The sequence below is a fragment of the Felis catus genome, chromosome C1, assembly GCF_018350175.1.
Source record: "Felis catus isolate Fca126 chromosome C1, F.catus_Fca126_mat1.0, whole genome shotgun sequence".
NCBI lineage: Eukaryota > Metazoa > Chordata > Mammalia > Carnivora > Felidae > Felis > Felis catus.
In genome coordinates, this window is record NC_058375.1 from 19764868 (window position 1) to 19779059 (window position 14192).

Sequence of the window (14192 nt, forward strand, 5' to 3'; positions counted from 1 at the left end):
GAGAATGTTTATTTAGAACGAGAAAAGAAGGCATGATAAATCACATCTTTCGAAAGCTGAAAAATACCACAAACCTCATTAAACATATTTGTATTAATCAACTGCCTGGCACACCTCTATACTACTTTTCAACAGAGTCACTGCTGGTATGCCCCCTTTCAAATTCCCAGCTGTGATTAAAATATCTCATTTGGGCACGTTTCATGAAAATATGTGAGCACATGACTTCACTGCCCCACAGCCGCGGGAGGGGCCCTGAGCTTAAACCTACTTCTAAATCTACTAAATCTACTGAAACTAAATCTACTGTTGCACTCCTGGACAAAAAAAAAAAGTTTTGAGCTTAGGAAGGGGATAACGGGAATTCTCCCTTCCAAGCTTGGTCGCTCTAGAAAGGCCCTAGCGACCTGCTGACTTTCGCTCCTCCCTTTCTCAAAAAAAAAAAAAAAAAAAAAAAAAAAAAAAAGCAATTATCAAGAGAACTGAGCCTAGGAAAGCCCAGGGCTCCCGCTGTGCATGTTCCACAATACAAAGGGTTAAAGCTCTGACCAAAGCTGAATGCAGCCACCATGAAGGCCTCTTTCCTTCCCTCTGAAGGGGTCCTGATCTCTCCTGCTTCAGGGTCTTTGCACATTGTTCTCTACCCCCAACGCACCCATCTAAACCTCTGTTCCACATCGTCACCTGGCCAAGATTTAGGAATCTGCTAAGTCTCAGTTTAAAAGTCAGTTTTGCAGGAAGTCTGTCCTGATCCCCTTTCCCTTAAATTAAATCTCTGTAATTATTTATTCACTGTAATTCTATCCTGCCAGCACCGCAAAGAATGGGTCTTTGTCCGGTTCGTACTTGCATTTTTGCAGTCCAGTGGCGTTGTGTCCGGTGCACAGTGCCTGGCACACAGGGGGCTCAATACTTTTGAATGAATGAAGGAGCAAAGAACTTGGTTCTGTTGGGCGAATAAAGGGGAAACATGGAGACAGAGCGCCCCCTGCTGGACACCAGAGCACGAGGGAAGGAGGACTTCCTCTTAGTTGGGAAGAATGATGAGGTGGTAAATTTCTCACCGCAGTAGTCTTGGGGATCCCAACCTCATTTATGACTCCTACCAATTTATGCCTTCTCACTTCTGTAAGTTCCACCCCAACTCTCCTTCCAGCCTTTAGAGAACAGTCTAAGCCTTGCACCCATCCTCCCCCACACTGCAGAACACCTCACCCTCCTCCCAGCTCCATAGTGGATCTCTGATCCTCCCCACAATTAATAATCCGTCCCCCCCCCCTCCGGACCTTTAGCTTTGAATAAGAATAGGCCCAGATTCTTCCATCGATCCTCTTTCCTCCTCCTTAATCAATCAATCAGAAGTGATTGGCTGGAGAATTGGGCTGGATGTGGGGAAGAAATGGTGGGCAAGGATCCATGGAAAGTTGGGAGGGGCTGAGGCTGGGGTGGGTTAGTGTGTTTCTGAAACAGGATCCTGTTAATGTTAGAGACAGGAAAGCGGATTCGCTCTTGGGGAGAAGAAGGGGATGAGAAAATACCTGGTATGAGATATTTAGAAAATGGTGAATAAAGAATTCCTGTCTACTGCTTTGGCTGAAAAAGCATAAAACGTCTCCAGATTACACAGCACAATCTGGGGGGTGGGGGGGCAACCACCGGAGATTCGGCTAAGAGAGATGTAGGGTTTCTGTGAGGGAGGGATAGAGCTCAACAAACAGGATGGAGCCCCAACCAAGAGATTGGGGGTTCGGGGAGGAGGGTCAGAGCTCAGTGCTAGCGATATGTTGGGGGGGTGGACAGAGAGAGCAGAAATTAATCTTGGGGGAAAGGGTGGGGGTCAAGAAGAGATAGAAGTAACTCCCTGGTGGGGAGGAGAGCTGGCCATACCTATGTCTCCCTGTGATGTTTCCCATTCCTGGCCCCTCCCCCAGCAGTGCCCTGAGTGGGGCTGGTGAAGAGTGACAGTTACTTAATGACCCTGAGTCCTGCTAGCTCTTCTGAACAGCCTGTGGTCACTGGAGGGCTAAAGGGGGCTGAAGCCAATGTCCCAGATTATTGATCTCTGGCCCCAAAGGTCAGCATCAGGGGCAGAGGGAGTGGTGTTGCCACAGTGGGGCCTCGAGGGACCCCACAACGTGGGGCTGTGCTGCACAGCCTGGTTTTCACGTCTGTATCCTTGGCTCCCCATGACCTGCTCCTCCCCGCAACACATACATTCCCCCTCCATCCTGTCTGGTCTGAAACTTCTGCTTGTGAGACATCTCAGAATAAACTCTTGGTGTCTGGACTTTTGAGCAGCTAGAGAGCATAAAAGCAGGGACTTGGGTAGAATTATTTGCTACTACTCTCACCCTGAAGACAAAGCCCTGTGAGTCCATGAACTCACTGATGAGCTCTGAGAAAGCACCAGCCTGGTGGTCAGGAAGGACAGCGCAAATTTACTGTGTGGCCTTAGGCAAGCCTCTTAACCTCTATGGTTTTCTTTTTGTCTTCTTCTTCTTCTTCTTCTTCTTCTTCTTCTTCTTCTTCATGATTTTCTTATATACAAAATGAAGGAGTTGAATCAGATGAGCTCTGAACTTTCTTCCAGATAAACAATCTAAGATTCTAAGGAATTAAGTGGGGACAGGGGCTAACAGCAAGGGTTAAGGGTAAGAATTAGGTCTGGTTCAGAAGATGGTAAAAAGAATTCTTGGACTTAGAAATAAAACCTGGATTCTACTTTTGGCCATTATTATTCATGCAACCCTGAGCAAGTCATTCATTTGTTCATTCAACAAACAGTCGTTTTAATTCATTTTTTGTTAATTTTTTTTCAACGTTTATTTATTTTTGGGACAGAGAGAGACAGAGCATAAACGGAGGAGGGGCAGAGAGAGAGGGAGACACAGAATCGGAAACAGGCTCCAGGCTCTGAGCCATCAGCCCAGAGCCTGACGCGGGGCTCGAACTCACGGACCGCGAGATCGTGACCTGGCTGAAGTCGGACGCCCAACCGACTGCGCCACCCAGGCGCGCCTTAATTCATTTTTTTATGTTTGCTTTTGAGAGGTAGAGAGAGGCAGAGCATGAGTGGGGGAGGAGCAGAGAGAGAGAGAGAGAGAGAGAGAGAGAATCTGAAGCGGGCTCCAGGCTCCGAGCTGTCAGCACAGAGCCTGATGGGGGACTCCATAAGATCATGACCTGAACTGAAGTCAGTTGCTTAACTGACTGAGCCACCCAGGCACCGCCCCCCCCCCAATTCAATGAACATTTAATTTAACAAACTATTACTCTTTTCCAAGCTTTGTGTTGTGTGCTGGGCACACAATGAACAAGACAGACATAGTCTCTGACTTCATGATGTTACATTCTAGCAGCAAACGGGAAAGACAAATAACCAAATATAATAAAGTGGGGGAAATACTCTGTTGTCGAAATATAGGGTACCATAAGAACAAGTGAAGAGGTGGTAGGGGGGTGAGTAGGTGGAGGCAAAGAAATCCCTGAAGGAAGTGACACCTCTGTTGGAGCCTAAAGAATGAGTAAGTAAGGGAAAAGTGAAGTAAGGGAAATGGTGGTTTGGACAGAGGGGTAAGCATTGAAAAACACCAGGAAGAAAGGGAGAGCAAGGGTATGGAGGCCCTGGAAAGCTAACTGATAGGAGTGAGGAGTATACGTTTGGAGGTAAGTCTGGTATTGAGGGTAGAGACCAGCCTCACCTGCAAAACTGAGATAACTACATGACTATCTTGCCCCCTTCCTTTTGTAGCAACCCTGTTCTCCAGGGTCTAGTAAGACAAGACATGGGAAAACACTTTGCCGTTGCAAAAGCATTGTATAAAGTGATGCACAGAAAATGGGAAAAGATTGTGGATCAGTGAGGAACACGCTGGGTAAATCTGGCATTAGCTTCCAGAGGAACAGTGGGAAACCAACCAAAATTCAGGCGTTGAACCTCTAACAAATTTGCCCAAGGTCACACAACTGGGAAAGGGTGATCCTGCGGTTTGAACAGAAAGCTTGACTGTAGAGTCTGCAGAAGAGGATGGGGACTTGTCCTAAAGACAAGTGGTTAAAGGCTATAAAGATCAGCTTCAATTCAATGGAAGAAAGAACTTTCTAACAGTCCAAACTATCAGGGGATGGGCAAGGTTTCTAGAAGCTGTAAGGTCCATGTTGCTGGAGGTTTGCAATTTGAGTCTAGAAAATGGCTGGTGTCAAATCTGGGGTCTGGGAGGGCAATGGCTGATCTGCAAGGTCCCTTTTGGCTTGAGAATCTTGGAATCAAGGACCCATTCTCTGTGCTCCATACTCTCTCCTTTAATAGAATAGCAGGGGGGGCATCAGAACCTCAAAGGGTGGCTTGCATTCAGGAGAGCCCAGAGTGGGGGAAAGGATAGCTTCTTCTTTTTCTTTCTTTTTTTTTCTTTTTTAAAAGATTTTAAGTAATCTCTATACCTATTGTGGGGTTTCAACTTATGACTCCAATATCAAGAGTTGTATGCTCCACAAACTGAGCCAACCAGGTGCCTTCTGTCACCTTTCCTCCACCATGGTCAAACCACAGGGGCCCAGTGGTGGTTTGGACAGAGGGTAGGGACTGTTCCTTGTCATCTGGAAGCCTTGATTCTGGATTGGTGTCTATGAAGTATGGTGCAGACTCAGATGTCATCAGAGGTTGTGGCATCAGGCAGACCTGGGTGGGTACTTACTGTTAGAGTTACCCTGGACAAATTGTTCAATTTCTGAATCTCTGTTTCTTCATCTTGAAAATGGAGATGATAATTCCCACATCATGGAGTTGTTGAGGGATTATATGAGCTAATGTAGGATCTTGACAGAGTGTCTGGAACATGGTAAACGTTCATACATATTAGCTATTATTTTTTGTTGTTACTTGCTGGGAGAATTTGAGGACGTTATTCAAATAGTTTGAGCTCCAGTCTTCTCTTCTGTTAAATCGGGAGATGACACCTTCCTCACAGGGTGGCTGGAGGGGGCTATGCCCAGAACTTAGCAGAAGTTAACAAATGTTATTTTCTTCCTTACTCCAAAGGGAGGAAAGTCAAAGACACTTAGACACCTTTTGCCCTATTCTCATTCTGTAATTATCACAAATGCAGGAAGAGACCTTAGAGATCATAAATCTACTCTCCTATTTGATACATGAGGAAACAGGCCCAGAGGAGATTTGCTCAAGGCCGGTCAGTGAATTAGTGATAGAACCCAGAACTTTCTTACCATACCATTCCATCTCTCTTACTGACAAAATCTTGAATGAATGTGTGATTGAAGATCGAATGGAAGGAGGGCAGGTCTCTCTGTCTGTCTTCACAGGGACATAGAGGACTTGCAATGTGGTAACCAAGCTTTGTAGTTGTTCCCCAAACAAGCTGTTGGTCCTGGCTTTCATTTTTGCTGTGCCTTTCCTCTGGAACGCACTGCCCTCCTTGGCTTTCAAGTCCTTAGACAAGGTCCAACGCAATGGCACCTTCCCTGTAAAGCTTTCCATAACATATCACATGAGTTAGCTTTCGTTGCTTCCATAGTGCATCATACATGCTTCTACTACACATCCCAGCTACAATCTGATGGGACATAAATCTTTGATGTCTGTCCTTTCTAATAGTTTTCTCCCCGCTAAACAACCAGGGAAACCAACTTTCAGAAATGAATCCTGAATTTGAACACTCTTTCCTTGATTGAAAGGGTGATACTAGGAAACCTGGGTTTCTAGTTCTTGTTATTAACCAGTTAAGGGACCTTGAGCCAGTCACTTAGATTTTAGGTCTTGTTTCCACATTTACAAAATGGATGGGAGGAAGACAAAGTCTGAATATACTAATCTCTAAGTCTCCTCCAATGTACGTGACTGAATCTGAACTTGGGTTCCAGAGTCAACCTACCTACCAGGGTTTGAATCCTGACTCTATCACTTACTCCATGAGCTTTACCAGGTCACTTAAAGTAACCCTTCAGTGCTCAGCTTCACCTTAAAACTTTTTAAAAATTATTTCTTTATTTTGAGAGAGTGAGAGAGAGTGAGAAGGGAGGGCCAGAGAGGAAGGGAGAGATAATCTCAAATAGGCTCTGCACTGTCAGCATAGAGCCTGACATGGGGCTCAAACTCACGAACGGTGACACCATGTCCTGAGCTGAAATCAAGAATTGGACACTTAATTGACTGAGCCACCCAGGAGCTCCTCAGCTTCATCTTTAAATGGGAACAATAACCATGCTTATTTTTATAAATTTGGTGTGAGGATTAAATGAGATAATTTATGTAAAGCATTCAGCACAATGTCTAGCACATGGTGAACCTTCAAAAAGCATTAGCTATAGTAATTTTTATTCCACTGATAACGCTGGGTTCACAACCTCAGAATCTAGAAAAGACATCTCCAACTTCAGTGACCTCAGAGTAAGCCACGTGTCTTTCTTCATTTTGCTAGGGGTCAGCATAGCAGAGTGGTAAAAGGTATGGCTTTGTAATCATCAAAAAGCAAGGGTAAAGAAAACAACACACTTAGACTTGTAAGGTCCAGAATATTTCCCTCCCATGCACCCTTCCTTAGGCAGTTACTTGAGGATGTGCTCCTCAAGTGTGAACCAAGGAAGAGATTGACATGGACTTCCAGGAATCAGTGGGTCTAGCCACCGTAGTGAAGGTGACAAGGTGACAACTATGAAGCATGCTCAGAGAACAACCAGGAAGGAAAGCCTCAGGAAAGAGGCTCTGGGAAAAACAAGGGCTAAGTGGCAAAGATAATGTGATGGATCCCTTGAAAATAATTGAAGATATTTCAATGGCAAATATTGTAGGAAAGACAGAAAGGTAGGGGTGCCCGGATGGCTCAGGAAGAAGAACATTTGACTTTTGATCTCGGGGTCATGAGTTCAAGCCCTATGCTGGGTGTAGAGGTTACTTAAATAAATAAAACTTAAATGAGAGAGAGAAAGAAAGAAAGAAAGAAAGAAAGAAAGAAAGAAAGAGAGGAAGAAAGAAAGAAGGAAAGAAAGAGAGAGAGTGAGGCAAAATAAAACATGATAAAGAAAAGAAATTTTGTCCTACTTAGTATACAACTTGGCAATAAGATGAACATTTCCATAATCATAACACTATAAACATTGGTTATCAATTTGGTTGAAAATGGTGATTTAACTGTACTAGGAAGGAAAAGGGGGAGGTAGGTCCTGTAAGAGAGATAAGTCCTCATCCACTGTAACAGGAAATCAATAGATGATATCTAAAATTGATAAATCAAGGAACAGAGGTACATGCATATAATTTAGACGTATGGAAATATCCTACAGAAAAAAATGACCCAAAGAGTCGTTGCCTCACGGGAGCAGAGGGGGTAGGGTAGTCAGAGGACTATTGTTTTTCATTATAATTCTTTCAATACTAATTGATTTTTTAAACCACATGCATTAAGTACTTTAACTGTTAAAAAAAAGTGAAGAAGAAAAATATTGGATTGAGCTAGATTTGGGTTGCACCCTTTGTGATTTGTGAGTCAGGGCAAATCACTTAACTCTACTCACTAAGTCTCAGTTTCCCCTCGGGTAAAATGGGGGTCAGATTAGGATGGTTGGGGACAGAAAGAGACAATACACACAAACACTTGGTACACACCTGGCATAATCAGCTCTCAATAAGCAGTAACTATCGAGTCAGGGAAGGGTAGGTTAAAGGTCGAGGCTGAAGTGGTATTGGGGAAATGACAGCATTTGGTTAGACACCCTGCCTCCATGGTACATGACAATCATTGGACACACACAAATGGACACCAGGTGAATGACAGTTTCATGAGTTGTGACCCATGGGCCAGGCTAGAGTCACAGCGAAGATCACTGAAAAGATCAGCGGTCGCGAAGTAAATTACGGGCATGGCAAGTTCCATGCAACAGGACATCGGGTGAGGTACAGTCACTGGACAGTGGGCTATGGTGGGCTCATCATTTCCTCTTCTTGCTTGTACCTTGTGGGGGATGTGTCAGAAGGAAAAGATTTAGAGGCTGTCAGGGTGAGGGTCAGAGGTCAGCTGGGGTCAGGAAGTCTATTTCACTGAGGTCACTCTGGTCTCCTTTCAATGTAATGAAGCCATTATTGGTGAAAGCAAGTGCCTGGCGTCCTGCTCTGTGAAGCAAGGCCCGCATGCAGAGCAGGACTGAAAGAAGGAAAGGGACTCCCTTGGCTCATCCTCCTTCTGCCAATTCAACAGGCCTAAGAGGTGAGAGGTACACAATCCCACTTGATGTAGGAAGCCCTAGTCCCTAGAGCGGGATGAACATGACAGCATGGGTGAAAACAGATTGCTTCTCAGCGTAGTTAGGAACGGGGTCTCTCTCCCAGTCTCTGTCTCTGTCTGTCTGTCTCTCTTGCACACACACCCCCCCCCACACACACACACACACTAGAATGTCAGAACTGGAAGAAACATTTGTCTAACAATGAATCCAATTCCCTCATTTTACCCTTAAAGGGTAAAACTGGGTTCCTTTCCTGAGATAACAGAGCAAATTAACAAGCTTGAACTATATATACTATACGTTTTACTTAAATTACTTCTTTATTATCTGTCCCTCTCCTCTGGAATGTAAGCTCTACAAGGGTAGGAATTTAATCTGTTTTGTTCACTGACATATCATCAGTGCTTCAAACAGTGCCACCTGACACATAATAGATGCTCAATAAATATTTGTTAGGTGACTGAGTGAATGAACAGATGAATGAATGGAAACCCTGCACACATCAATATGATTCCCTCCCTGATGAATCACAGAGTGCATCGGCATACTAGAGGCTTTGAAAAGTCCTGCATAGGAAATCTAGCTAATATACAATTTTCCAAATATTTCACTATAGAAACTTTAAAAAAAAATTTTTTACATTTATTTATTTATTTTTGAGAGACAGAGAGGCAGAGCACAAGTGGAGGATGGGCAGAGAGAGGAGACACAGAATCCGAAGCAGGCTCCAGGCTCCGAGCTGTCAGCACAGAGCTGGACACGGGGCTCGAACCCACAAATCACAAGATCATGACCTGGGCCGAAGTCAGACACTCGACCGACTGAGCCACCCAGGTGCCCCTAGAAACTTTTCAGTTTAGTAAGATATATTAATCATTCCATGGAACTAGTATACTGAAGGACACATTGTGGGAAATACTTTTCTCAAATGCACACTACCATTCATGTTAGATGGTAAGGGCTTTAACTCCAACCATCCTGGCGGTGTCTGGTTGTCCCAGTTGACATGAGACTTTTGATCTCAGGGTTGTAACTTCGAGCCCCACTTTGGGTATAGAGATTACTTAAAAATCAAATCTTAAACACACACACACACGCACACACCCACAACCATCCTGGATCTTGCCAGAGAATTCTCAAAACACCTCCGAAGTGGGAGTTGGATGTAGATGATTGCCCCGCTCTGGTCAGCTCTTTGATTTATAAAGCCAAGGAGTTTGGGGGAGGGTGATAACTACAAATGACAGATGAGCTGTGGCTCAGGGACAAGCTTGGGTCCTATTTACTAATCATATTGAATATATAGTTTTGTTTCACAGCCTTTTTGCTTGTACATATCTTGTTCCTTATTGGTAAAATGGGGACAGTACCAGTCACAACTTTCTAGGACTGTGGAAAGAATGTGAGTTTTGGAGTCACGTATGTGAGTTAAATCTGCTTCTGCCATGTATTGGCTGAGCTACATTAGGCAGGTTATATTGATTCATTGAGCTTCAGTTTCCTCTCCTACAAAGTGGGAATATTAATACCTATTACTCAGAGTTATTGACAGGCTTTAATGAGATAAGAAATGTGCTTTATTCTTTTTAAAAAATATTTTTGGCTTTCCAAGTTTTTATTTTAATTCTAGTTAGTTAACATACACTGTTATATGAGTTTCAGATGTACAATATAGTAAAGAAATGTGCCTGTATTCTTGACAAATAATAGCTCTTGTTATGATAAGGTGTCAGGATATAAGCTCCACAAAGGCAGCATTTTTGTTTGTATTGTTTACTGATATATTTCCAACACTTAGAACAATGCTTGCCACATGAGAGTGCTCAATAAATATTTTTAAAATGTTGAATGAGTTATTACTAAGACCTATTTCAGCTCTTCCATTTATGAAGATATGTACCTACACAAGAGGAACTTGGTAAAATATTTTTAAAAGATATTCAAACAACAACAACAGATGTTTCGTGTTAATACTAGACCTTTGTCTAAAGACCCCTTTTTCTTCCCACCTAGATATTATTATTCCCAGAAATACACAAAAAATTGTAATACTTAGCTATATCAGGCCTTGTCTCCCTAACCAGACTGTAGCTTTTGAGAAGGCAGGGAATCTTTCTTTCTTTCTTTCTTTCTTTCTTTCTTTCTTTCTTTCTTTCTTTCTTTCTTTCTCTCTTTTTTTTTTTAAGTAAATTCTACCCCCAGCGTGGGGCTCCAACTCATGAACCCAACATCAAGAGCCACATGCTCTACTGACTGAGTCAGCCAAGGCATGCACCTGGACATGTTTCTTCTTTACTTTTGGGGGGTACATTTTCAGTCATCATACTACCTAGTGCATAATACTTACCTGGTTCTTCCACCAAACTTGACTGGTTCGCAGTAGGAAACTAACAAGTTTTCACTGAGACAAGGACCCAGGAGAAGGTTTGGTCAGGAGTCCCCACCTCCCACATAGAATCAACCCACTGGGGATGCAGAGTCAGTTATGTTGGGAGCCATATGCCCTTTCCTAAAGCAGCCTCTGTCTCTACATATGCAACTTTATGAGGTCCTGAAACCCTCCTGGGTTTGTATTGTTTAGACCTGAGAGAGGCAGTCAGGAGAATAAATATTAAGACTATTATAACATTTTTATTATTTCAGTTAAAGGTTATTCTGGAGACTCTTCTTGAGTGCCTTCTATGGGCCAGGCACTGTGCTAGGTACTGGTAAGGATGTGGGAAAAGATGCAGAAAGAAACAATACATGAATGGCCCTAGTCCTAAGAAGCAAATGATCCAGCAGGTTCTGGTTCATAGAGACAATCATATTCACAATAGCTATAATAATAGTTATAGTTTACATTATTAAAAACTATTACAGGCACTATTTCAAAGGTTTTAAGTGTGTGATCTAACTTTGTTCATAATAAAACTCTGAGAGTTAAATATTCTCATTATCCCCATTGGACAGAGGAGGAAACTGAGACATAGAGAGGTTAAAGAATTTGCCCCCCCCCCAAAAAAAAGAATGTGCCCCAGATCGCTGTGTAAGTAGACCCAATATTCAAACATGGGAAAGCTGGCTCCAACACCTATGCTCCCATTTTCCCATTAATTAGGAAAATAATTTGAAAACAAAGATTAGTCTCTCTTCTACTCTGGTTTCCTTTGTGGTTTTTGTTTTTGTTGTTGTTATTGTTGTTGGTGGTGGTGGTTGGTTGGTTTGGGTTGTTGTTGTTTTGCTTTGTTTTGTTTTGTTTCTTCTACTCTGGTTTATTTATTTATTTATTTATTTATTTATTTATAAAGTTTATTTATTTATTTTGAGGAGGGGGAGAGGCAGAGGGAAAATGTACCAAGCAGACTCTGCCATCAATGCAGAGCCCTACATGAGGATCGATCCCACCAGCTGTGAGATCATTACTTGAGCCGAAATTAAGAGTTAGAAGCTCAACTGACTGAGCCACCCAGGCGCCCCCACGTTTTTTAAGATTCTATTTTTATTTGTATTTTTTTGATATATTTTAAAATATTTGTTTATTTTTGTGAGGGGGGGAGAGAGAGAGAGAGAACAAGTGAGGGAGGGGCAGAGAGGGGGACAGAAGATCTGAAGCAGGCTCTGTGTTGACAGCAGAGAGCCTGATGTGGGGCTCGAACTCACGAACTGTGAGATCATGAACTGAGCTGAAATCGGACGGCGAATTAACTTATCCACTCGGGGGCCCCTAAGATTTTCTTTTTAAGTAATCTCTACACTCAATGTAGGGTTGGAACCCACAACCCCAAGATCAAGAGTCATATGTTCTATCAACTGAGCTAGCCAGGTGCCTCTACCCTGCTTTCCTTTGAATCAGAAAATATTATGTCCTCTTTCCTCACCCTTTGTGGCCAAATGAATACTTACATACAATTTTCTGAAGGGGAGCTTGAGATACTTGCACTGCTCTCACAGAATCATGTACTGCTGAATATTCCCTCTTTTTTTTTCTGGCATTCAAGAGAATCCCTTCACTTGTCTCAAGTGTGTCAGGGTCATTGACGGTTTGGGAAGAGAGGTTTTCTGGGAAGGACTTGGAGGTGGGAAATCAATAAGGCATTCTCAAAGCTGGGAGCGGGGAGCCAGGAGAGCGTGGCTTTATTCAGCACCGTGGACAGGGCTCCTGGAGTTCTCAGGACCCTGGACAGAGAGGCTGGTCACGCCTGCGGAGGGAACAACCCTTATTTGAGAGCGGACCAAGAGAGACCAAACCACTAAATTCCTTTTTCCCTCTCTTCAGCCAGACCTCAGTCACCTGCTCCTGAATCTTAAGAATAGAGATACAGGGAGTGAATATATATTAAAGGCCCTAATACCGAGGGGAGATAAGACCTAGGTGGGGAGGATTATATAAACAAAAATGGCTTTGGCTGATGTACTTGGAAGAACTCTTGCAAGAACGAAATTAAGGTTCTCAACTGGGAGTGGGACATTACTAATGATATTTGTTTAATGATATGTATTTTTTAGGCTGAGTAGTGAAGGGCCACATTTGTCCTCTTTATCACCCAAAGTCCTACCCCCTATCCCGTACACTCAAGTTTGCGTCTTTTGGAGAGCACTCTCCATGTAGGAAAGAGAGAAAAAAAATCTCTCCACAACCCCTTGCTCTCCCCTCTTTCCCTTCCCTACCCCCACTCATTCTCTTTCTCTCTTAAATATACACGTGGGCGGGCGGGCGCGCGCGCGCACGCACACACAGACACACACACACGCTCAGGGTGAGAAGCGCGAGAGGTTCTACACACTTGGTGGAGAAGACTGAATTCAAGCGGATGCCCCCGAAAGCAGGCTCTGTCTCTTTAAATGGGTTGTAGCAGTGGGGGAGGGGAACTGGCCGGAGCTGGCATTGTCCAGTTTGAACTGAGCACCGGAAGTGAAGGGGCAGGGCCAGGGCCGTGCACTGAGCCCCCGGCCATTGTCCATCTCCGACCAGGGCACTAGCCACCCCCCCTGACCAACCCTCTTTATCTCCCAGAAGGGGAGCTACCTCTTCAAGTAAGGAGATCGTCTACTCCAGTTCCCCCACCAACCCCACCATGGGGAGGGAAGCGCACTTTAGGATGGGACTCTGAAAGAAGGAAGGTCTGGCTACCCAAGAGTGTCCGGAGGACTGGAAGAAATGCCTCCACCCACCTACCCACTTCGTCCCTCTCCCAGCAACGGATAGGGATGGGATTGGGATAGGAACAGGATGAGGGCAGCTGGAGGAGAGAGGAACACACTTCAAGCCTCTTAGGTTTCCTTCTGCTCTCCCAGGAAGCACCACGTGGAGTCAATTTTAGACACAGATTTGGAAGGAAAAAAGGAAGGATTTTTTACACAGAATCAATTAGGAGCACTTTGAGAGATCTAAAAAACAGTCGGAAACTCAGGGAGGGAGAGACATTCAGTCAGAGACAGCGTCTTGAGAGGCAGCGCCTTGGTCAGGACTGGAGATCAGCCGGGCTGGGTCTCCAGCCACCTCCCCCCCCCCCCCCACTTCCCCATCCCAGGCTTCCTAGTGTCCTGAACTCCAGGTCTATCTAAGCACACGGGGGTGGGGGGTGAGAGCGGGTCAGCTCCAAGCAGCCGGGTCAGCTCGGAGGCCTGAAGGGGAAGGGAGGGGGAGGGGCGCTCAAGAGCTGGGGGAGGGGGAGGGCTCATCCATTTCTCCCTTGACAGGTGGTTTGAGTCTCTGATTGGCCAGCGCTGCCAGGCTCACACCTCCCTCCCCCAACTCTCTGGAATGTATAATTATCTGCGCGGGGGGCGGGGGTGGTGTGTGAGTGTGTGTGGGAGCAGTCACATGGTTTTAAAACTACCCCCCCCACAAGCCCCCCACCTGTATGCTGCTTTGGGGACCCCCACTAAGTCCTTAAAGTACAGGATCCCAAATTCCAGGGTCCTCAAGACTTCTAGGGCTGACGGCCCTCATCTCCAGATGTGTGTGTGGGGAG